We start from the raw sequence: 21,078 nt of genomic DNA, 5'->3' as shown, positions 1-21,078 counted from the left end.
CTTCCCTCCGTCAGCTCCTCCCGTGCAAGTTTCCAACACACTCCTACTTTATCGAGTGCATATTTATTCTGTGCATATTAATTACTGCCAGACCGCGTACGTCACTGATCCTTTAAAGCAAGTCCGTGGTGCTGGGGTAGCACGTGTAGTGGAGACTAAATGCAACAATACCTCATTTTGATGTCGTTCTCTTATACGAAGGCACTTGGAGCAGATTACAACATTTATCACACCATTTTGTTTATTGAGTGGACCCTGACCCTGGGGAGAAGGCGGTACTGCAGCGAAAGGGAGCGCGCATGCGCATTGCGTTCCGCCGCGCTCACTGCTGCCATCGCGGGTCTGAAAAGCGGCACCGCACGCTCAGCGGCGTTGCGCACGCGCACTGCGTTCCGCCCCGCTCACCGCTGTCCTCGCGTGCCGACGAGGCAGCACTGCAGCCGCCGCCGGCCACCGCTGCGTGCGAAGAGCAGTGCAGGCAGCCGGCGCACACGTGTGCGCTGCCGGTCGCCGCGTTGGCCGCTACTCTCCGCTCTCTCGGGGACGGGTAAGCGAAGGGGCCGCGCTCGTGCCCCCTGCCCGGTGCTCGCGGACCGGGAGCGCTTTTCCCGAGAGGGCTTTTCCTTCTCGGCGCTTCCTGGGGGCGCGGGGACGGGCAGTGCCGTCTCGGAGCTGCTCCGCGGCACTCCCTCCCCGGCGCAGCCCCGGCGCCTGCTCGCGGATCCCCGCCGCTCTCTCGGGCGCGGGCAGAGCAGCCTCGGGGCGCTCGCTGCTCGGCCTGAGCGCCGGGGTCGCCCGCGGGAGCCGGCCGGCTGCAGCGCGGCGCTGCGACCACGCGAGGGCGCCATTGCGGGTCTCGCCTCCCTGCCGCTGCCGCTGCCGCTCCCCCCCGCCCCTCCCGCGCGGTCCGTAGCCAGCCCGTGCGCGGTGCGGCTGCGCGCACTTGGCGGCCGGCGGCGCATGCGCGGCAGCAGGGAGCGAGATGGCGGCGAGCAGAGCGGGTGTTTTGGCTGGGCGGCGGCGGGCGAGGGCAGAGGCCGCCTGGAGTCGAGCATGTGGGGGCCCTGGTGAGGCGAGGGTGTACTTTTGGGTGGCCGCGGGCGTCGGGCTGTGTCCTGGCTGGTGGGGCCGTCGCTGCGTGGAGGCGGCGGGGCGGGGGGAGGGGTCGGGCCTGGCTCCGCGCTGCGCCGCGCCGCGCCGGGTCTGCCGGAGCGCGGCTCTGACTCTCCCTTTTGCGTGTGTCGCCTGTAGGGCCCCGGTTGCTCCCCAGCGCGGGCCAGGGCGTGCGCTCGCCCCTGCGGACGCAGCCTGGAGGAGTGTGTGTGGGGGTGTCTGCGCGGGGGTCTGGATGTGTCCAGCAGCGGCACGGCAGCCTGATGCCTCCTCTCGTCTGGGACGCGGGTTCCTTGGCAGCTCTTCTGGGATGCGGGGCCCTTGGTGAGTTCCCTGCTGCCTCCTCTGGCGTTCTGTGCGAGCTCCTAGATCCCTCCTCCTCCTCTCCCCTCCCCCCCCACCCCCGTCTGGTGGGGTGGGAGACCGGTGGCTCCTCCCGCCGAGCTGACAGCCACGTGGGGCACCCCTGTGCGCTCCCTACACATCTGGGATGGCACCCCCACCCCGAGGGCCCCGCAGAGTCCCACCCTTCCTGCAACCAGCCCCCCCCAAAGCCATTAAACCACCCATAAATCCTGCTCCAACACCCCCACAGGCCCCACAACGCCTCTGAGCCCTGCCGCAACATTGTCACTGCCTCTAGACCGTCCCCTGCACTCTGTCCAAAGCCCCAAACATTCCTAAAACCACTCCCGGGCCCGGGCCCCGCAGCAGTGAGGCATTCTAACAAAGATGGGATGTGATCTGCGTCTCCGCCTCGACTCAGTCCCGCTTTAGGGAACCGGGAGTTTACAGCGCTTCCTGGTGAAGAGTGTTGACGGGTGGATGCGCAGATGACAAGGAGATTTTTCTCTCTTTTCTTCTGAGCCGCCTCTGAGAAGCCTCTGTACGTACACGATGTGGCTGATCTGGGATAATCGTGCTGTGCACAATGTTTAAGGAGAACATTGCCATGAAATGGTGGGCTAAGGAATAGCCTAAAAAACCTAAAAGGCTCGGGAAAAGCCAAAGAGAACACTGATGGGCTCTGGGAAGCCCCAGTGACGCTACAGAAAAGAGCGTGGCTTTTAGGCACCTCCTCAGAGCAGCAGCAATGCCTTGCTCCAGCCTGTGGGACAATGGGGACTCTTAATTACCGCCTTGAATTACCACAAGTGTTGCAAAAGCAGAAGGGACTAGGGAGCACGCAGAGCAGGTTGTGGACTATATGTCAAGTTTAAACAAGCAACAAGCCCCTCTGCAAATAGGAACAGGTTTAGCCCTAAGTACTCGATGAAGGTAGCTGTGAGTAACGTGAAGCGAAGCGGTTACGTCAATCACCCCGAAAGCCTCGGAGAAGTGGTGCAAACACCTGATACCCTCGCGGCCTCGGCAGTCTTTTTGGTTTGTTTGGCAGGGTAGTCCACCGAAGGGGGACATCTCGAAGAGAAGCAGCGAGACCTGGGGATCCGGTTGTTCGTTTTGGTCGTCGCCTGTGAGGCCAGCATCCGAGCGTAAGAGGAATCTAGGCGCTGTCTCGAAAAGGTAATAGGTTTGAAACGGAGACAGGCAAATCAAGGGCTATCGTTCTTCCACGTAGTTAAAGATCGAGAGTGTTGTCGGTTAAGTGCGCGTCTACAAGGGTTTGAGAACAGTCACAGTAATACCGAAGCAGAATAAAAATAAGGTTTCATGGAAGATGGCGTTGGGTAAGTATTAGGCGACGTGCCCGCCTGCCTAATAACCTAGCCCTAATTGCTGTATGTAACGTTTCCAGACTGTTTACCCTGTAACGTATGATGTAACGTGCCGTATTAATATCTTTCCTTTAAGGGAAAGAAGGAAAAAAAAGGGAGGGGGGGGAGAAAACAGGGTAAAGAGAAAAAGATCATGCGTAAACCTAAGTGTTTCCCTGAAAGTAAAACGCGAGTTTATCGCTTTCTTACAGAGATGGCACCAAGGACAGCAAATGCTGACAAAGAGAAGAGACGGACAAGCATTTTCTTGTGATTAATACCGAAGGGACGGGATGAAACAAGGAAGCCAAAATGCAGTGGACCCTCGATATCACCAGGAACTGCTACAGGAGGCGGCGTTCTGGCACGGGTAACTAAGGTAACTATCGATAATGACTGTTAGTCATTATTTCGGCCTCCCCGAGGCAGCGCTGAGGACTAAGTAACCCATTCCTACCCTGTGGCTGCTGTTACCTGTATGTGCCTTAGCTTTGCTTTGGCTGTTTCTCTTTTGTTTTGTTATCGTCCATGCAGCTATGGAAAGGAAAAGATGTAATACTTACTTTTTTAGATTAATTGCCGTGGCTGAAGTTGAAGAGACTATATATGAATATAAGCAAGCTGAAGTAATAAAATCAAATGGAGCCAAGTGAAAGCTGTCTCCCTCTGCTAGAAAAAGGGAAAGCCCGTTCCTCCTGGTGAGGAAGGATCGCTGTTAATAGTGATTGGAATAATAGATCACCAACATATAATGGAAGGTCTGTACGCATTACGAGACGTATGCTGCGTACATTCATCTCTGCGTGTGACTTTACGTGTCTGTGAAGCATCATACTTTTAAGAGCTGCGAGACAGCAAATTATTGTCTTAGGGGACTGGTAGTCAAGTGACCAGATTTACTGAAGAGGAAGGGAGCGAGAGAGAAGTGTCTGAAGTGTAAAACTAAGAGATCAATTTCAGGAAGGCTCAATGAGTGCGAGCCCCGGGTTAGTTACCTGGCAATGGTATTTGGGGAAACAGGAAGACGGTGGATAGAAGAAGGGTTAAAGCCTTGTGGAATTAAGGCTCCATCTCATCAGTTCCAACTTGGAGCAATTTTAGGAAGATTTAATTTCCTCCAGCAGCGTTAACGTGGCTTTGCCGGTATCAGCAGACCGTGGTGGAAAGTAGTGGGAGGGAGTCATGAATGGAGCTGGGACACGGAACGTGACGCTGCTTTCACTGAACTGGGAGAAGTGGCTGTAAAACCTGCTGCCCTCAAATTCCCAGGGCAAGGAAAGCCTTTTTCGGTAATGCTTTCCACATCTGCTGACTCCGTGGGAGCAGCACCGCTAGAAAATGGCGGTAAAGGAAAGTGAGTGCCGGTAGCCTCACCCTTACGTCCCCTTTGGGGCCAGAACAAAAATTCTCTGGCTGTGAGAAAGACTGTTTAGCAGCAATCTGAGCTGATAAGCGTCTTTGAGACTTTTAGCTTTGATCGCACAGGGGCAATCCAATCTGTTCAGTTACTTCTAAAGTAGTAACGTCAGGGAAATGAAGAGACAGCAGAGTATCCTCTATCCAAGTGGCACAGCGGGCGCTGATCTTAACGAGCGGGGGCAGAGGGGTGGTTACTGTGCAAGTGTTACAAGCAGTGGATCTTCTGGCGTGTGCCTGAATGGATGGAGGGGCAGAGCACGGTTGTGCCAGAGATGCGGACGCAGAAGGTTTCTGAAAGATTAATCTCTAGCAGCTGCTTAGTCTAACTTCCCTGTCACGGCAAGCCCGACTGTCACCGTAGCTTCCAAACCAGGGGCTGGGGGAAGTGGTATTCGTGGCTCGTGTATTCTCATTTACCTTGCTCGTGTGCGTATTAGATCCGCTTTTGTGCTTGCAGACAGCTTTGGATTCTTACGATTTTCTGCAGAGCTTTGATTTTTTTTTTTCTTCTTTCTTTGCTCTGTACTTTTGCAGGGCGATGGATTTTACTCTGCCTCCATCAACAGGCGCTGGCTGGCAAAGTCGTCGTGTCCCAGCGGAGACTCTTAGGCAGGACGGGAGGAGTTCGGATCCGCAGCCTGCCAGAAGAGCGTCGCCCGGGAGGGGTCGCTAGCCTTGAGCTACAGGCGCTGGTGCGTACGGCTCGTTCTGTCAGACACAAAGAGGTTTTTCTTTTTCGGTTGCAGAAATCTTGGCTTGGCTTTACACTCTGTAGCGGCAGTATTTTTGTATTTATGGATTGTGTTAATCCTAGGTGTTCGGAACTTCGGGCAACGACTATATGCTGCCGCGAAGAGCTACCGGTTACCACTGCCGTCAGACGGGATTTTTGCTGTCGCAAGTTACGGTTCCTTTTAGGAGCCAGCTACAAAAGTAACTTTGCTATAGCAGAGAAATGGGGTTACGTGTGTACGAGCAACAGCGCCAGAGTACACAGCAAAACCACAACCTACCATAACCCGTCAGCTCTGTCTCTCTGGAGTTTGGAGTTTTTGGAGGCCTCAGTTTTTATCCTGCCTTGGCTGGACAGTGCTTTCTGAGAGTGTCCGTCAGAGGCAGTTTCCCTGCAGAGGACCATCTAGCGAAGGCTGGAGGTGGCCGGGTGCCTGAGCGAGCCTGCCCGTGCGTGAGAGCCGCTCTGACATCTTTGCGATGAAGCAGTGCCAGAGAGGGTGACTGAAGCAGCACGGGAGGGTCGGTCACGACTGTGGGAACAATCACGGGCCTTGGACTAGGGAGCAGTTCTAGTAGGAGGGCTGTGCAGTTGCCTGGCCTCTCGGTAACCGCTCTGGCCTCTTTGCAGGTGCTGAAGCCCAGTCGGGCAGTCGAAGGAGCCTCATCGCAGCTGGGAGCTCTGCGGAGATGCGTGGCCGGCTGTGGAGGATGAGCTCTGACTTGCGGCATGGACACGGCTAAGTCCTGGGCTGCATCGTACGCGAGTGGGGCTGGGAGGTGCGAGGCGTTCGTCCCCTAGCCGTGGTCACTGTGGCCGTTTGCCCACGGAGCTGAGAGGACCAAACATACTAATTGCCTGACCCAGAGATGAATTAGTGCTTGCAGGCTTTCAGGTAGGTTCAGTGCAAGTGCAGCTTAGTGCAGTCCTGTGGAGTGACGCTTGCACATGCTCACATTTGAATGGTGGCTAAAACCAAGCCTCTAAACAGCAACTGTAACGCAATTCTGGTGCTTGTCTTCCTGTTCTGCTGTACTTCTAAAGGAAGGGAAAGCTTCCTAAGCTGCGGGCAAAACTCCTTGGCTTCTCTTGACTGTTTCCATGCTCTGGAAACAGCTTTGGGTGCTTTGGTGCTTGTTGCTTAAAGCTGAGGGTTTGGAATTTTTCACTTAAGGTTGATTGTTTAGCTTGCTGCTGAGGGTCTCTCACGCAGGAGTTACGGGTTATTCCTTTCTTTTGTGGGGCTCACTCTTTATCAGTCAGGGTTTACAGTTTGCTCATGTAGCAATCGGGGCGCAGAATTTAAAATCCAACCCCATCCCTTGTCCCGATCCAATATCGGGGGGGTTTCGTTACGATCCCAAGGACGTGATTAAGACGCTAAAACCGGTCAAATATCGTACAACCGTTTAACATTATTTTCCACAAAGTGGGGAGGAAAGGTGGTGGGGAAAGGTGAAGGAGAGGCGAAGGGAAGAGGGGAACAAGGGTAAGGGGAAAAGACAGAGAAAGCTGGAAAAGGAGAGAAAGAGCTGGCTACCACCAGTCCAAGTCAAATGATGTTCTGCTGACTCCGTTCGAATTACAGCTCAGGCTGGGTGCCTCCGAAGAGGGACCCCGAACAAAGAAATCCCTGGGCAATGATACTTTCCAATCTAAGCTCTCCACCCTTCACACAGTAGTTTGGACCAATAGTAATATTTAGGTCTGGGGTCTCCTGCTCCCTATTGGGTGCCTTGGTAGGTTGTTTACTGTTGCGGTTTCTGCTGGTGGATGTGTCTTCATTCTTCGGGTCCTGCCCTTGTCTCTCAAGGCCCTGACAAATCAGTACTGCCCCAGCAGTGATAGTAGGTGTTATTTCCCAAGGTCCAGACAAAGGGAATATAATCTGGACCCCGAGATAGTCCAGACCCCCCCCTAATCAGCACTGTTTCAGCAGCGAGAGGAGCCCCATCATCCAACTATGATGGCAGTTCTTTGACCATTTGCTTGTCCAGCCACTCAGACCATAGAGGCCTAGTTTGTGTGCAAGTATACTGTGGGAGAAAGTGTCAAAAGCCTTCTGAAAGTTGAGGTAACTGACGTTCACTGCTCTCTGTTCGTCCATAAATAGAGTTCTTTTAACATAGAAAGCCATCACGTTGGTGAGGCATGATTTCCCCTCAGGAAATCTGTGCTGACTCTTCCCAGGCACCTCATTCTCCTTCCTTTACCTGGAAATGTGATCAGAGGGGGCTCGCTGCATGACACTGTCCTCATCAAAGTGAGTCTGAACGGCCTGTAGTTGCCCAGGTTGTGCTTGTGGCCTTTGTGGAAGAGGGATGTAACATTTGCCCTTCTGCAGTCATTGGGTCCTCCCTGAGTCTCCACAGCTTTCCAAGATGACAGAGAGTGGCCTTGCTAGATAGAGGCCAGCTCTCTCAGCATCCTCAGCTGCACCCCATCCAATCCTGTACACGTACCAATAATTCCTGCCTTAGTCCTCAGGCCCTGCTGGTTGTTTTTCTCCTCAGGACTCCTGACTCTAGGCACAATGGCCTGGGAGACCTTGCTGGTGGGGGCTGAAGCCAAGGGATTGAGTTCCCCAGACCCATCTACCTCTGCTGTTACCAGATTGCCTGCCCCAGTCAGGAATGGGACCACGTTATCCTTCTTCAGGCTTTCAGTGTTACTGAAGCAATAGCAGATCATCTTTTTGCCCTTGACATTCCTTGTAGCCTCAGTCCTAAAGGCGCTTAGGTTTTCCTAACAGCTTCCCTACTTCCCTGGACAGCATTTCTCACTTCCTGCTTTGCAGCCTCTCCCTGCTTTCTGTTCCCCATCCCTGTGCTGCCTTTTTGTCCTGTTGTTCAGTTGTGAGTTCCCTGTTCAGCCACTCTGTCTCCTGAGATGTCTGCTTGCTCTCCTGCACATCAGTATGGGCCATTCTTGAGCTTAGAGGATGCTGTCCTTAAAGACCTGCCACCTTTCTTGAGTTCTTCTGTCCTTCAGACCTACCTACCACAGGATCCCTCTACCAGTAGGTCCAAGTCTGCTCCTCTGACATCCAGAGTGTGGGCTCTGCTACTCTTCCTCCTCATATCGCTCAGGATCTGGAACTCCACTGTTTCATGGCCACTGCAAGCAAGGCTGACACATCTACCTGGCTGCCCTCCTGGGCAACATCCTCATCATCACAGCCGTAGCCTGCGACCACCGCCTCCACAGCCCCATGTACTTCTTCCTCCTCAACCTCTCCCTCCTTGACCTTGGCACCATCTCCACCACTGTCCCCAAATCCATGGCCAATTCCCTGTGGGACACCAGGGCCATTTCCTACTCAGGATGTGCTGCACAGGTCTTTTTTCTTGCCTTTTTTGTTTTGGCTGAGTATTCTCTTCTCACAGTCATGGCCTATGATCACTATGTTGCCATATGTAAACCCCTGCACTATGGGACCATCATGGGCATCAGAGTGTGTGTCAAAATGGCAGCAGCTGCCTGGGCCAGTGGTTTTCTCAGTGCGGTGCTGCACACTGGGAACACATTTGGAGTAACATTCTGCCATGGCAATGCCCTGGGCCAGTTCTTCTGTGAAGTTCCCCAGATCCTCAAGCTCTCCTGCTCAGACTCCTACCTCAGGGAACCTGGGGTGCTTGTGGTTAGTATCTGTTTAGGCTTTGGGTGTTTCATCTTCATTGTGGTGTCCTATGTGCAGATCTTCTCTGCTGTGCTGAGGATCCCCTCTGAGCAGGGACAGCACAAAGCCCTCTCCATGTGCCTCCCTCACCTGGCCGTGGTCTCCCTGTTTGTCAGCACTATCATATTTGCCCACCTGAAGCCCTCCTCCATCTCCTTCTCACCTCTGGATCTGGTGGTGGCAGTTCTGTACTCGGTGGTGCCTCCAGCAGTGAACCCTGTCATCTACAGCATGAGGAACAGGGAGCTCAGGGATGCCCTGAAGAAACTGATTCACCTGCTTTTAGTGCAGCAGCAATGAGCTGCCCATCCCTCTTCACAAGTGGTTTCTAAGTACCTCAGACAAGTCTTGTGCTTTGGGCATTCTTGCTGTGATCATCATGTTTGTGCAGAAGTGTTGGAATTCATCCCACTTCCTTACAGCCATGAACCCAGTCTGCCTGACCCAGAGGTCCTCTGTAAATGTGTGTCACAGTGTCACAGGTGTCCTCTCTGCAATAAAAGGGGATTTCCTCAGTGCAGTGCTTGAAGGTTTGGCTCTCCTTCAAAAGCTGGAGCCAAGGATGTGCTCAAGGACTTTCCCCCTGAAAGGGCCTGTTGCTTTTCCGGGGCTCTCCCTGGGCTCAAGGCAATGAGCTTAGAGGTGATGTGTTAGGGAATGAGGGCTGGATTCAGCTCTCACTTGTGGGTGCCCAGTGCTTCTGGAGATGGTGAATGGTCAAGTGGTATCTCCCATATGACATGGCTGGACACCAGTGCCTGTCCTTCTCGAAGGGAGTATGGATCCATCAGGAGAGCACAGGGCATCCCCAAGGGCACCGTGTGCTTAGGGGTGGGCAGTGAATGGAGCTTCACAAAATCCAGTGGAGTCATCCAGAGGGAAAGGGCTAAAGCAGTGAATGTGCAGGCTAGTGAGAGCTCTGCAGTCCCACGAGAGGCAGCGGGGACTGCGGAGGCCCAGGGAAGGGATCCTGCAGAGTGGTCCATGTCACCTTCGATGAGAAGCCATGGGCCGGATCTCGCGACACGCCTGAACACAGCCTGAGCCATTTGAAATGCCCTGTGATTGCTCAGAGCATCATCCATGGCCATAGGGCAAGAGATGCCTCGGTAGGGGATTACCAGGTGCAGTGATGCCCATCCAGCTGGGTCTGCATCCAACACGCAAAACTACGACCAGTGAGGAGTCACCCTGTGGCCCCAGGGCACCACAGCCCACTTGCTCTGCTGAGCAGCACTGCCAGCTCGGAGCCCCATGAGGAGCACAGGGTTGGATCCAGGAATGGCTGGGCAGGCAGCACCCATGCACTTTCCTGGGGAAAGACTCTCCCGGGAGCAGGGACATCCCTGGAGAAGAGCAAAGGAGCAATTGTGTGCCCCCAGGGCTGCCCTGGCCTCCTCTGCTCCTCCCCTCCCTCCCTGCCTCTCTCTTTCTCTCTGTTCCTTTTCCTTCCCTCTCTCCTTCCTTCCACCTCTCCCTCCTTCCCTCTTCCCTCCTCCCTGCACTAAAAACAGGGAGAGAAAGCTCGCTCTCCTCCTTCCCTCCCCTCTCTCTCTCCTTTCCTCCCTCTTTCCTTCCCCTTCTTCCCTCTCTACCTTCCTCCCTCTTTCCTTTCCTCCCTCCCCCTCTCCTGCCTTCTCTTCTTCTCTCCCTCTCTCCCTCCCTCTTTCCTCCCTCTCTTTTCATTCCCTCTCTCCTTCCCTCCATCTCTCCCTCCTTCCCCCTTCTCTTCCCCTTTCTCTCTCCTCCCTCCCTCCTCTCTCTCTCTCCTCTCTCCTTCCCTCCTTCCCTTCCTCCCTCCCTCTCTCCCTCTCCCCTTCCCTCTCTCCCTCGCCTGTCCCTGGACACCTGGGGCTAGGGGGGAGATGCTGGGCAGCGCTGGGGCTGCAGCCAGAGCCCTGACTGATGGTCCCCTGCGGCCCCGCGGCCATTTGGCGGCCAGGCCTGTCAAAGGGCCCCTGCGGGGTTATTTTCTCGGAATACGGCCCAACGTCCAAGTACCTCTGACCTGCTCTACCCGCTTGCACCCTACTAGTCCCATTTAGTCAGGGCTTTGGTGACTGCTGTGTGATGGACGTTCATTAGAGCTGGTTGTTCTGCCCCAAGGGTGATGAAAAGGAGGTGCCGCGTTTCTGCTGCCCTGCCCCACGCCGAGGGAATCGCCTGTGCCTGCCGGGGGCACAGCTTTCCTCCCCGTCCAGAGACAGGAGCCAGGGCCCAAGGACAAGGGGGGCTGCAAAGGGTAACAGCTGCAGGCAGGGCTGGGGTCCCTGTCCCTGTGCCTGGGGTGCCCGAGGGTGCGCGTGTGGGGCAGCAAGCGTGGGCCTCTTTCACACGTGGGGCAGAGCATCCTTCAGCTCCGCTGCACAGGTCACTCCCAGCAGACCCTGCTCCAGACCGTGCCCGGGGAGATCACAGCAGGGCCAGGAGTGGGGAGCTCCCCAGGGCCCCAGCTGAGCCCCTCGAGTTTGGCTGGGTGCTGCACAGACCCCTTCCCCCTCCCACAACAGCATCCTCCCATTTTGCCAGGGCTTGAACAGAGCCCTCTCCCTGGGTGACACTGGGTGCCCCTTTGCGCACGGTGCTGCCCAGGCCCTCGGAGCGAGGCCAGGAACCACCCCCAAACATGCTGAGCATGGCACTGGCCCCCACGCTGGGCCTTCACAACTGTCCCCCATCTCCTCAGCCCACTAGGCCACCACATCACCCCTTCCCTCAACACGTCCACCATCCCTGTTCTTAAATCCTGGTGCCCTCCCATGAAGTCCAGCACAAAACACATTCTCACTGAAGAAATGAGTATATCAGGAGGGAAGAGACATGCATTTCTTCACAATGCCTCTCCTGTGGGGGAAAAAAGAAAAATTGTATCAGGGAGAAATAGAGATGTGAACAGAAGAGGGGGGGACGAGGGAATGAGGCTTTGCGTGTAAAACACTTTGCAAACAAGATCCAGCTAGTGATGATTTCTGCTAAAGAACCCAGCAGTGTTCCAGCAGGGCTGGCACTATCGGGCTGACTTTCGCAGATCTGCTTTGCAAGAATCTGCAGAGAACAGGAGGGCTGAGATTCCTGTTCCCCAGTGCAGACTGTGTCCAGTGGAGGGGCTTGATTCATTGCCCTCTCATTGATCTCTTTATGGAGGTGTTTGGCGGTCTCCAAGAAAGATCCATAAGTCCCATCCTCCAATTTAGGGAAGCTGGCCAAAACCCCAGTCCCTCTGATGCAAGACTTCCCCCTTCACAGCATGGGTGGATCCGGCAGGAGGGTGATTCTCCTCCAGGAGTGCTTATCCTTCCAGAAAGAGTGGGGGCTGGCAGCACCGAGTAGATTCAGGTGTCTGCCTTGGGCTCCTCTGCCCTTGGGTGAAATGAATGCTGCAACATCTCCCCAAGCAGGTGCATCTCTCGTGTTGATGCCTCCATCTGAGAGGGCTCCCTGGACTCCCGTGTTGCGGCCCGAAGGGAGTCGTTTAGGACAACCTCCCTCCCCTTAGGACCAGCGACCAAGTTCGTGATGCCCTTGGACTGAATTAAGGTGAAAACGACACCAGCCAACCACTTTTAAGATTTATTAAGGCAAAATGGAATCAACTAACTAGACACGTCTCGTGTCACACGTTTAGGAAAAAGAGAGGAAAAGGGGAAGACAGAGAGAGAGAGAGAGAAAGATAGATATCACCACCCGTGGATCCAGCAGCGTCCCGTTGGTCCTATTCTCTTGGGAGTCTTGGCGGCAGCGGAGGTGGGGGGCAGAGGCGGGAAGCTCCCATCTGGTTCCGCTGACTCCGCTCGAGTTCTTCAGTCGTCCCAAGCAAGCCCCCCGACCCCCCCATTCACCCAGTCTGCAGTTTTTATAGGTTCTTGCCCCACCTCTGGGCGGTGCTTCCTCGCTTCCCATGCAGATTAACTGTCATGCGCAGTCCGCCCTCTCGGAACCTTCCAGAAACGGGCTGGGGCATCTGGGGGGTCTCCTGCTCATGCGCAGATGGCAAATGTGTACGTGCAGTTCGTGCCAGACATGCTGTTCCCCTAGAGGCGACCTTCTGCCCTTTTCACGCCCTTTTTCCCCCATGCAGGTGCACGAGGCTGTTTACCTCGCGGACGGCTCCCGGGGACGCTGGTGCAGCATTGCCCGACGCGCCTTGGCAGTAGCAGCTCTGCAGCAGCAGCAGCAATGTCAAGACAAAATTGCATTTAGTACCAGTTCTCTACACAAGCTCTCAGTGGGGATGAGGGTGGGGGTCTGAGCCCCCAAAGCCCAGCAGTCTTGCCCTCACCAATGCACGTCCCTGCGGGTTGGTGTCGAGGTGGCCGTGTCTAGACAGCCCTGGGCGGGGCTGAGGCCTCTGCAACCCCCAGGTCCCCCTCGGGCTCCAGCAGCCCCACAGCGGTGCTGCCAGAGAGGAGCAGTGAGGTCAGAGAAGAGCAGCCGTGTCACAGCAGCCTGGGGCAGGGCAAGGCGGGGCGGGCTGGGGCGACCTCACAGTGGGGCAGAGCAGCATCCTTGGCATTCGGGACACCGAGCTGCCTGCGGCCCCTGGGAGAAGGGCTCTCTCGGGCTGAGGGGGTGAAGCGCCTTTGGCCCAGAGGAGCTGCCGGCCCCTCGGCCTGCAGTGCATGCCTGTGCCCATGGAGCTGGAGGACTTGCAGCTCTGCTTGCGGCGGCACCAGCATGAACGCCGGGACCTGCTGGAGAAGCTGCTGGAGCAGGAGCAGGCTTGTGGCGTCCTGCGAGCAGCTAGCAGCGCATTGGAAGAAGGGATGGATAGGTGGGCATGGCTCCATCCTGCTCGGGGCTGAGACTCGGGTCCCGGAGGCTGTCTGCAGCCCCTGCACGCCTTGGCCCTCGATGGGGGCCCTGCGGGGCTGGGTGGAGGTGGGGGGCGGGCCCTGCCACCCGTCCCGGAGGGCTCTGGGTGCTACCCGCCTGCCTGGGTGCCTGATCTCTGCCCTGGGGGGTCTGCACTCAGCAGCCTCCCCTCTCCTCAACCCCGCAGGCTGCAGCGCTCCTGGGAGGGGGCTGAGGAGCCCGACGTGGGGCTGAGGGAGGAGCTCAGCACCCTCTTGAGCTGCCTGAAGGAGAGCGAGCAGGAGACAGCTGCAATGCAGGAGCAGCTCCGGGGCTTGGTAGGTGCTGGGGATGCCCGGGCGTGTGCACGGGGGGCTCCAAGGCCTGCTCCCCAGCACTGTCCCCATCCCTGCAGGAGCAGGAGAAAGAGGAGCTCCGCACCACCCTGCAGGAGCTCACCACCGAGGTACCGAGAGCCCCGTGCCAACACCCCCTCGGACACCACTCTGGCTGCCCCACGACCCCCTCGCGCTTGGCCCTCACCCCCGGTTCATCTCCACAGCACTTGGCCTTGGCAGCGCAGCATGCCCAGAGCTCCCAGCAGCTGGAGAGGACCAAAGAAGTCCTCCCGCAGCTCCAGGTGAGGCAGATGCTCCGCTGTCCAGCTGGCTCCCCCAGGGACCCTGAGAGGGGTGGGGGGACTGCGTGGTTTGGGGACGCCCAGTCTCAGCCAGGGCCCTGGGCCTAGAGCCCACACTGGTCCCTGGGGGTCCTCCAGCTCCCCCCACCGAGATGCTCCCACTGCCTCTTCTCTCCCAGGCAGAGCTGACGGAGGTGAAGGCAGAGGGAGACGCGGCCTGGAAGGAGCTGCACCAGGTCTGTAACCCCCGTGAAAACACCGCTTAGGTGGGCAGAGCTGCTGGGTGTGGTGCCAGCCCCCAAGGACGCCTGTGTCCCTGCCTCCCTGGCCCCGGCTGGCCTCGCAGCGCCCTGCAGACTGACTGGGCATCGCCAGTCCCACCTGGGCTCTTTGCAACGTGGCCCGGTTGCTTTGCAGGAGAAGCAGTCAGCAGCCAAGCTGGCAGAGGCCCTGCGGGAGCAGGCTGAGATCAAGAAGGTACTAGGCGTAGGAAGCAAGGCGGGATGAGGTCTTTGTGTGGGGAAAGCCCCCTCACGGTGGGCTTGGCGTGGACTACTGAGCAGGGCCCTTCCTTCGTCCAGGTGCTGAGGAAAGAACGCGAGTGCCTCCGGGAGAGACGCGAGGGCCTCCAAGGGCAGACAGTGGGGTGAGTGGGGACAGGCCCCTGCGCCCAACCTGTGGGGCGGGGCTCTGTGCAGCTCCCAGGTCTCTGTGTCCCCAGTCCCAGCTTGGGAAGGGCTGTGCCAATCCCGGACAACAGAGCCCCTGATCTCATCCTCCTCCGATGACATCTAAGCTGCTCCCAACCCCACTAGAATGCCTCTGGAGCACTCCCAACAGCCTCTGCGTGGCTTCAGACCTTCCCTAAGCAGCGGTCGACCACTTGCGCAAGCTCTAAAATCCTCTGCCGAGTGCTGAACAGCTCTGGACAGCCCTAAGGGGCTCTGCAACAGCTTTCAGCCTCCCTTCGAGTCCTCCAAACCTTCTCACAAGGGCCCAGTGCCTTTTCCAAAGTACCTGATGGAAAGAAAACAAACAAACAACCCGCACACTGGTTGGCTCTTTGAAGCAGCTCTGAACAGCTCTGAAGAGCTCCAAGCCTCTCCTAAATGCCCTCCGAGCCTGACGTGGGAAGGGAGTGGAGGGAAGGGTGTTTTTGATGCTGGGAGCCTGGGGTGCCTTGCCTCAGCCCCAGCAGAGCCTGTCCAGCACCCCGGGTCCCTGTTGCCCATCTGGTGGTCCCAATGCCGGCCGAGCTCGCTCCTCACGCCCCAACTGCCTGTGGTGCCCACAACAGGGGGAAGACGGAGCAGGCGGCCAGGCTGTCCACGTCACTTATGCGGGAGATGGTGGCTGTGAGGCTGGTAGGACGGACAAGCCCGACGTGGGCCTTGGGGAAGAAAGGGTGTGCAGGGCACCCGTTGGCTTTGGGGGCACTGGTCTCAGTGGGGATGAGGGTGGGGGTCTGAGCCCCCAAGGCCCAGCAGTCTTGCCCACACCAACACGTGTCCTGCTGTGCCTTGACCTGCAGGAGGAGCAGCTGGTGGCAAAGAGGCAGGGCATCACTTTTTGGCTGCAGTGAGTTGCCGCGTGGGGCTCGGCGTGCCAGGGCTGGTGTGCGGGGGGTGGGATGCCCAGGCTGGCGGTCCCAAGGCATCCATCAGCTTCTCCCTTCTCAACACGGACACAGCTCAGGATCCCTTCTCCCGGGGTTGCGGAGGTGGTGGTTGTTTCTGGGCTCAGTAGGGAGATGAAGAGCAGAGCCGAGATGCTTGGGCCCTTAAGCTGAGGCCCAGGAACGGGGCAGGGGGGTGGTGTGCCCAGCATGATGCAGGGTGCCAGTTGCTGGCCTGGTGGCATCTGCAGGTGATGTCTGGAAAGAGATGAGACAGATTTCTCCCCTCCGCTGTCTTAACCCTCTCCTGGCCTGCAGGAAGCTGTTTGTGCTCCTCGCCTGCCTGCAGCTCGTGTTGCTCTGCCTGGTCCTGCTCACGAGGGACAGCATCAGCCGGGACCTGCCCTGCAGGCTGGCGTCCACCTTTGGGAGCTGCCCAGCGTGGCCACCACCCTTCTGATACCCCTGGCCTTGCACTGCGTGGGGTGGAGAGTGACAGGGACACTGGGCGCCGTGCAGACCGGCAAATGTCCAACCCTGCAGCACCACCCTTCTCCCGGGGCACCGCTGCACACATCTGGAATGGCATGTGCAGGCACACTGCACAGCCAGCTGTGACTCCACCTCGCTCTGGAAGACGTTTGCCTGCCAAATACTTGCCACCGAGCTCACCCTGCCTTTAACAATAAAAAGCACAGCTGAGAACCCTGACTCCTCCCTCTGTGATTTTCCCTTGGAAAGAGACTGACTTGGTCATGGAATTTCAGCTGCCTGATGTAGGACTGACGGGGGGTGCCAGGGGGATGCTGTGCTTGTCCAAACTCCTGTTTTCAACTGTAGCCTAAAAGCTGCCATTCCATCTTAACATGTCTGGCGATGGATTGAGCTGCCTCTAGCAAAGACTTACGCTGGCCGGGAAACACTGTAACACCCTGCTCTGCTCTTACTGGGAAACCAAATGTGAGCTGGAGTTAACTGGAAGTGGGCTGAACCAGCGATGTTTTGTGCAGTGACTTCCAGCTCTTCTTGTCCTATGCATTAATCCACCTCAAACACTCCATGCTTCAGAGCTTTTCCAAAAGGAAGGTATTCATCCACAACTTCCAGCTTTGAAACCAGACTTCAGAAAGGAGATGTCTCATAAATGCAGTGTGTAAAGCTGAGTACACTATTTTTTGCTGCAAAGAAATGAGAAGTGGAAAGGTGAAACCTGTTAATAATTCCGTATCCTGAACCCCACGGAAAGGGCAGAGGCCCTCAGGGCCTTCTTTGCCTGAGGTTTTCCTGGTCCACTTTTCCCTCGGGAGGCCTAGAGAGAGCGGAGGGGGGTGAGAGTGTGTGCTATCTCCTGTCCTAGTCATCCCCCACCCCCCACCCCCATTAACTGTCGGTGGGATTTCAGCAAAAAGAGGTGCAGAGAGAGAGGGACTGAGGGAGGAGTTGGTGATGGGAGGAAGAGAGAAATGGCCGCAAGGGGCTGGGTGAGCCTGGGGCCAGAGGGGAGCGTTTGGAGGAAACACTGCTGCGGGAGCTACGGACGGCACTGAAGAGCGAGGCTGTGGGGCAGCAGAGATGCCAGGAGGAGCAGAGGCCAGGATCACCTCCTCTCTGTTTCCAGGTGTGAGTCCTAAAGGGGCCTGAGGGCATGCCTCTGAAGGGACGGCGTGAGGGGGACCATCTCCACAGGGACACTGTGCTCATCCGGGGCATGTCAGCTGCAGGATCACATCAGGGGTCATGTCTTCTGCCTTGGTGTCCTTGTACACTGTTTCTGTGTAGGTCTGCATTGCACAGCTTCATTGTTTTGGTTTCTTGGCCTGTGCATAATGTTATCTTCTGGCAAGACGGGTCTACCCCTGGTACTGAGCAAGGGGCAAATCTCTGCAGGAATCTCAGTAGCAAATATCAAATTCCATCTTGACCTCGCAGCTGTGAGCCACATTGGTGGATGTGTGGCTTGTACCCTAATCATGTGCCTTACGTCACAGCTAAGTCTCTCTGGTGCTAGTGAGACAGACAGTTTCTTGTGTGAACTCATGCCCATCATTAATCACTCCTGTGATGATCCTACAGTGATCCTGCTGCTGAGTTCCTTGATCTCTTTTATAGAAGCTCTTTTCCCATTTCTACTGAGCCTGGCCTCTTCTGTCTGCATCATCACCACCATCCTGAGAATCCCTTGCAATGCGGGGAGACAAAAAGCCTTTTGCACTTGCTCAGCTCATCTTACCAGATACCAGCAGAATGAGAAAGGGGAAGAAAATAGTCTCTATTACACAACTTCCCCACTTCTTTCCTTTGGGCAAGACATCGACAGCAGTAGCTACAGCATGGCAGGACCCAGAAACTCCTTGGCAGAGAAGCTCTTCACCTCTGCAGAAAAGGCAGCTCCCGACAGAGGAGGTTGCTGCAGGGGCTGAGCAGGCTTGAAGGGAGGGGAAAGTCCTCTCCTGCACTGACCCATTAGCAAGAAGATTGTGGGGAGGAGGAAAGAGCTGTGGGAAAAGGCTTTGCTAATGCCCTGCAGGAAGGACAGCCACCTCCCAGGAGGCATCAGCGCACAGCCAGCAGGTCGAGGGCAGTGGGGCTGCCCCTCTGCTCGGCACTGGTGAGACCATGCCGGGAGGGCTGGCCCCCAGCAGGGGCTGCCCAGGGCTCTGGGACAGGCAGGGACACCCGGGAGCGACTGCAGCAGAGGTGCCCAGCACAGGACGGGGCTGGAGCCCATGGCCCACGCTGGGCAGGATGCAGGCACTTCCCTGGCACAGGAGCAGCCGTTCCCTCAGCCAGGCGAGATGGTCCATGGGAAGGGTCTCCAGGAGAGCAGCCCCCAGCACCACAGCCCCTTCCCCAAGGAGGCACCCTTCAGCCCCCAGCACCCCACCATGCAGTAGAGCCAGGCAGGGCCCCTGCGGGTGGGGACCGAGCCAGGCATGCTGTCACCATGGCCTCCTCGTGTCAGCAGTGACCTCAGCACCGCTGTTCCAGAGCCATTAAGAGGCCGATGGTGGGAGAGGGCCCAGGATCGAGCTCTCCACTCCTGCCTGCCAGCAGAGCTCCAGCCATGAACCAGGCAAAGCGGCTGTGGGAGTGGAGAAAGGCAGGCACAACCATCTGGGACCAACACACCACCCTTTTCCAGACCAGTGCAGCCACCCCAGAACCCATGGAGCTGGACCCCCCTGAGGAGGAGGAGGAGCCCATGGAGCTGGACCCCCCTGAGGAGGAGGAGGAGCCCATGGAGGGGGACCCCCCAGAGGGGCAGCCCACCCCGCACCCGGTTGCCCTCCCCCAGGGACCAAAGAGGAGAAGGAGGCCCTAGCCTGGCAGGAGGCCCCCTGCTCCCCATCAGCTGGGGCATGGCCCCCCCAGCAAGACCAGGCTGCTGCTGGCACCTGGCCAGGGAGAGCTGAGCCAAAGGTGCCGGGGGAGGCCAAGGGTCGCCGGGCCGCGCATTGCCTCCTGGCCTGCACCTGGCTGCCAGGCAGTAGGATCTTCCCAGCAGGGACAGGGCCAAGTATTGTATTTTTTAATGTGGTCTGCTGGTGATGGGTGACACCCATCCCGACGCCTCACCAGAAAGGCCCCCGGGTCTCTGGCCAGGCTCAGAAAGTGACTGCCCGCGGGGCAGCGGGACATGATGGAGGGAGGAGCAGCCTGGGATGGTGCAGGACTTGGTACGGGATGTTCAGGGGAGGAACCAAGGGCAGGGAGAGGGAGGCATCAGGGTGGTTTGGGGAGGAACAGGTGAGGGAAAGCAGAAGGAAAAGGGGATAAAAGGGGCCGGTCACGTGTGGACAGGCAGCTGCTTACACACTGCTCTTTCCCCACCCTGCCCCTGACAGCGCAGCCCAGCCTGTCTCCTCCTCCAGCCCCGCTCCTGACTGTGCTCCCGGCCCAGGGGCTCCCCAGCCCGTGTGCACGGGGCGTGCGGAGGAGGTCTAAGGGCAGCAGCAGGAGCCGCACCACAAGCCACGGGGATTTGGGGATCCCACTCCCGAGGAGCCCCCAGGGGGAAGACCAGGCACGTGAAGAGCCTCAGCTCTGCCCTGAAGAGCCGGGTCAGCGCCAGAGCTGCTGGGAGGAGCCGGGTCCGGCCTGTGGCGCCCAGCGAGGGCCCTCGGCCGCCCCTTCCTGCCGGGCAGACCGCCGGGGCAGCGGGGCCGGGGGCCGCAGAGGGCCCGGCTCCCCAACACTCCCGGCTCCACACACTGCCCCACCACGGCTGCCCTGGCCAGGCCCAACCACCCCAGGGTGGGGACACCTCCCCCAGGGCCGAGGGAAGCCCCGCCCAGCGTTGCCTGGCAACAGTGCTGGCTGCAGGTCACGTGGTCTCCTCCTGTCCCTCCCCCCAGGTGCTGCCTAGCAACAGCAGCCCTTGGGCCCCCAGGGCTGCCCTGGCCTCCTCTGCTCCTCCCCTCCCTCCTTCCCTTCTTCTCTTCCTCCTTCCCTTTTCCTTCCCTCCCTCTGTTTTTCCGAAAGCGGATTCATTGCCCGGTGTGCAATAAGCCAATAATTACACACTCAGGAGAGACATTTGCTTATTTCTTTCAGAGTTGCGCAAGCCTGGGTGCTCGGTGGTTTCCCACAAATCCAGCATACCCTGGCCTGCTTTCCAAGTAGCATTTATGCAAACAAATTGCAAGGGTTGCAACTTTCCCTTTTACACTGATTGCTTAGTGATTTACATACAATTATATTGCTTATGCACCATTTTACTACTGTGCATGCTCAGGGAAGGGGTCCTCGCCCAGGCACGGGTCTTTTTGAGCTTTGGGCATGATTTTTTGTATTCTAATGAGGACAGTTCAGTTAGGGATACATGGACATTGAATTCTTTCACCAAAGTGTCAATATTAACATAGAAAATAAGACATTTTGATTTAGTGTTTCTTCAGGGCTTTAGCAGTTCTAGGATGTCCTTCATTAAAGAAGGCTTCTTCTCAGAAAACAGAGGAGAGTGGCCACTGCCTTCTCACCAGGGAGAGTCACTGAAGTGCGGTCGGGGCTGATGGTCTCGATCCAGCTGCCTTCCATCTCGCTTGCCCCCTTGCCCTTGGCTCTCCTGTCCATCCAGGGACAAAGGACGCTCTTGGCGTCTCGTCACCCAAAACTCTCCAAGGTGCCCCTCTCCTCTGCCTGTCGGCGAGGGGCCCCAACGTGGCCCTGCTGCCTCTTGTCCCCGCTCCTGGTTGTGGAGCGGCTCCGCAGGGCAGCGGTGGGGAGCGCGTGAGCAATGCCCAGCAGCTCCGGGGCCTCGCAGGGAAGTGAGGGCTCTGCCGTGGCACCAGGGAGACCTGCCCGTGATGCGGCAGCACGTGCCACTGTGACCTCAGCGGGTGTCATCTGGGGGCTCAGTAGATCATCCCCATG

General features: G+C 57.5%; 1 long non-coding RNA gene across 3 annotated transcripts; it reads left to right on the top strand.

Annotated features, from left to right (window-relative positions):
* Window positions 1–1,267: 1,267 nt before the first annotated feature.
* LOC135324572 (uncharacterized) lies at window positions 1,268–6,400 on the top strand. 3 transcript variants are annotated; one of them, XR_010385902.1, is made up of 5 exons: window positions 1,268–1,437; window positions 2,510–2,637; window positions 3,041–3,207; window positions 4,782–4,939; window positions 5,611–6,400. It is a non-coding gene; the product is annotated as an uncharacterized LOC135324572 (long non-coding RNA). The 3 variants fall into 3 exon arrangements; XR_010385904.1 differs by having other exon boundaries at window positions 1,269–1,437; window positions 2,515–2,637; XR_010385903.1 differs by lacking the exon at window positions 5,611–6,400 and adding an exon at window positions 5,062–5,541 and having other exon boundaries at window positions 1,269–1,437.
* The last annotated feature ends 14,678 nt before the right edge of the window (window positions 6,401–21,078 follow it).

This window comes from Dromaius novaehollandiae, chromosome 32 (genome assembly GCF_036370855.1).
Source record: "Dromaius novaehollandiae isolate bDroNov1 chromosome 32, bDroNov1.hap1, whole genome shotgun sequence".
Taxonomy (NCBI): Eukaryota; Metazoa; Chordata; class Aves; order Casuariiformes; family Dromaiidae; genus Dromaius; species Dromaius novaehollandiae.
This window is presented reverse-complemented; position numbering and strand designations above follow the sequence as displayed.